Source organism: Octopus bimaculoides, chromosome 23 (genome assembly GCF_001194135.2).
Source record: "Octopus bimaculoides isolate UCB-OBI-ISO-001 chromosome 23, ASM119413v2, whole genome shotgun sequence".
Classification (NCBI taxonomy): domain Eukaryota; kingdom Metazoa; phylum Mollusca; class Cephalopoda; order Octopoda; family Octopodidae; genus Octopus; species Octopus bimaculoides.
This window is the reverse complement of record NC_069003.1, coordinates 31,542,769-31,545,831: the sequence shown is the minus strand read 5'-3', so window position 1 is coordinate 31,545,831 and position 3,063 is coordinate 31,542,769. Positions and strand designations below refer to the sequence as shown.

The 3,063-nt window shown below is 37.2% G+C and overlaps 1 protein-coding gene across 7 annotated transcripts in view; it reads left to right on the top strand.

Moving 5' to 3' along the window:
* LOC106870410 (uncharacterized) overlaps positions 1 to 3,063 on the top strand; it is a 58,666-nt gene that overhangs the window by 26,995 nt on the left and 28,608 nt on the right. The window contains exon 1 of one of the 7 annotated variants that reach the window (XM_014916467.2): positions 667 to 782. The exons of 5 other annotated variants lie outside the window; for them this stretch is intronic. The gene's annotated coding sequence lies outside the window, so the exon portion shown is untranslated. Of the gene's footprint in view, positions 1 to 666; positions 844 to 3,063 lie in introns of those variants that run through there. One more of the 7 variants, XM_014916468.2, reaches the window with a different exon arrangement.

Below are 3,063 nucleotides of genomic sequence, written 5' to 3'. Positions count from 1 at the left end.
CTCATGGCTCTGAGTTCAATCCCACTGCATGGTACTTTGGGCAAGTGTCTTTTTTCTATAGCCTTGGGCTAACTAAAGCCTTGTGAGTGAATTTGTTAGATGTAAACTGAAAGAAGCCCATCATGTGTGTGTGTCCTTTTGTCTCCCCACAATTGCTTGACAACCAGTGTTGGTGTGTTTGAGTCCCTGTAACTTAGCAGTTCGCCAAAAGAGACTGATAGAATAAGTACCAGGCTTTAAAAAAATAAGTACTGGAGTCAATTCATTTGACTAAAAATTGAAGGCTATGCCCCAGCATGGCCACAGTCTAATGACTGAAACAAGTTAAGAGAAAAAAAAAAAAGAATATATCTACAATACACAAAATATTTTAGCAATATTTTTTTTTTAACAATTCTTAATAATATTTAATTGTAAAAATATAATGGGATTTTTACAAACAATTAAATGGCTATGGGGGGATCCAGTAGATTAAAACAGATACCAAACAGGTTCATAAACAAAAAGTGTTTGCAAACCATTGGACTAGACCAGCTTCCATTTGCTAGTACAGGTCATAGTTGTATGTGGTGAACACAGCATTCTTCTCACCATATCCTGTTACTGAATGTAGGACAATCATCTATTGGCTTGTATATGTCACATGTGAATGCAGTGGCTCCAGTTCAAGTCATTGTATCAAATTAGACTACCTCAGTTCAACAAGGCAGGAGGCCTAAATCTAGCTTGCTTCAATTAACCCACCTGTTGGGAAATTGCATCAGACTTTTCTCAAGTCACCTGTAAGTTATCATTTCATCTCTTTCTGATGAAGGGCTCCACCCATATTTCCTCTTTCTCATGGTAAAATAATTTATTCCACTTTGCAAATTTTTTTGTTCTAATCATTTATTGACATGTGATTTTCTTACATTCTGCTGTTCAGCTAAATCAGGGATTCTCAACCATTTTATATCTATGGACCCCTTTGATTACTATTTTATTCTGGTAGACCCTCAAAACTTCTTTCAAAATTCCTATTTTGTTTTTCTCATATTAACTTGTGTAGGTTGAACTTTGTAAAAATGTGAGAGAAAGAAGCCTAGCTGTTTTTTTTACAATACATACCAATGAATACATCTAAAACAAACTGCTTTTTCAAGAGCCCTTAAAATACCTGTTTTGTTGCTTGAACCCCACAAAATCTTATATAGACCCTCAGAGGCTATATGGACCCCAGTTGAGAACCAATGAGCTAAATCATCTGTGAAGGGCTTACATCTTAGGATAATAACTGGAGCTAAAACCCTCACCTTGTAGACTATTGTAGCTTGGAAAAGGGTTAACCTCGTGTATCTTTTACTTGTTTCTGTCATTTGATTGCAACCATGTTGGGGCACCACCTTGAGGGGTTTAGTCAAAGAAATCAACCCCAGTTTGTTCCCCAACCAACACTTGACAACCAGTGTTGGTTTGTTTATGTCCCCATAACATACATAGTGTTTCGGCAAAGGAGACTGATAAAATAAGAGTGCCAAACTTCGAAAAATTAGTACTGGGGTTGCTTCATTCGGCTAAAACCCCTTCAAAGCAAGTGCCCCAGAATGGCTGCAGTCCAGTGACTGAAACAGGTAAAAGATAAGAGCTAGTGCGGTCGGGGCATGCCAATGTTATTAAGCAGTTTACTTTCAAACCACAGAAAACAATCGCGTGTGTGTGTATTTGTGTGTTTGTTTACATCTCACTCGCTTCTACAAAAGTTGCAACGTCAGTGTAGCTATAAACAGGCGTGTGTATTTTCTGCTATGATTTGATAAGCAGTGCTAAGTTTTACACTTCTGTAAATAATAATAATAATGATATTTAATGAGCTTAAAGCTTATAAGCAATCACTGTATTGGCTAAAGAAAATAGTCAATAACAACAACAAACAATGAAACTGTTTGTTGTTATTGTTGGTGTCAGTGGTCAGTGGTCATGGGTCATGTTTGTTAGTGGTGGTTGTAGTAGTGGCAGTGGCAGCAGTGGTGATGTTGGTGGTGGTTAAACACAGGGCACAAAGAACTGGCACATATATATCTCTCTTTCTTCTATAGGCACAAGGCCTGGAATTTGGAGGGAGGTAAGAGGTGGGGGGGCCTAGTTGATTATATCAACCCCAGTACCCAGCTGTACTTATTTTAATCAACCTTGAAATGTTGAAAGGCAAAGTTGACCTCGGTGGAATTTGAACTCAGACTGTAAAGACAAACAAAAGGCCACTACACATTTCGTTTGTATGCCACAAGGCAGCTTATCTTATAATGGCTTCACCAATTTGCTACTTCTTAATCCTTTAGCATTCAAATGACTCTGTCAAATGCAATGCTTATTTATTCACATTGTCTCTGAATAATCATACTTTATCTTTGAGCTTTGAGACTTCAGTGATGTTAATTGTTTATTTTTAGAATGACATTGTAGGACAGGTGTGAGAAACCAGATCTAGCCAATTTAAACATAAAACAGTTAGAATATTTGAGCTGGATATGGTTGGTTTAAATCAGTGGTTCTCAACCAGGGTTCACATAAGATTTTGTTCTTGAAATTTATCTGCAATAAATTGGTTATACTTCTACGAAACACAAAATATTTTATCAATTCCTTTTATACAATTCCTGCTAATATTTAATAATCCTTTCTACTATATGCACAAGGCCTGAAATTTTGGGGGAGGTGACCAGTTGATCACATTGACCCCAGTGTGTAACTGGAACTTAATTTATTGACCCTAAAAGGATGAAAGGCAAAGTCGACTCTGGCAGCATTTGAACTCAGAACATGAAGGGCAGACAGAAGCATTTTGCCTGGTGTGCTAACGGTTCTGCCAGCTCGGCGCCTTAATAATATCTTCTAATATAATAATGGGCGTAATGTTTTTATATATGTGTGTATGTATTTGGTTGGGTCAAGACTATAGTAGAAGACACTTGCCCAAGGTGCCACACAGTAGGACTGAACCCAGAACCATGTGGCTAGTTTGCAACCACATGGTTGCTTACCAACCACCATATATATATATATATATATATATATATATATATA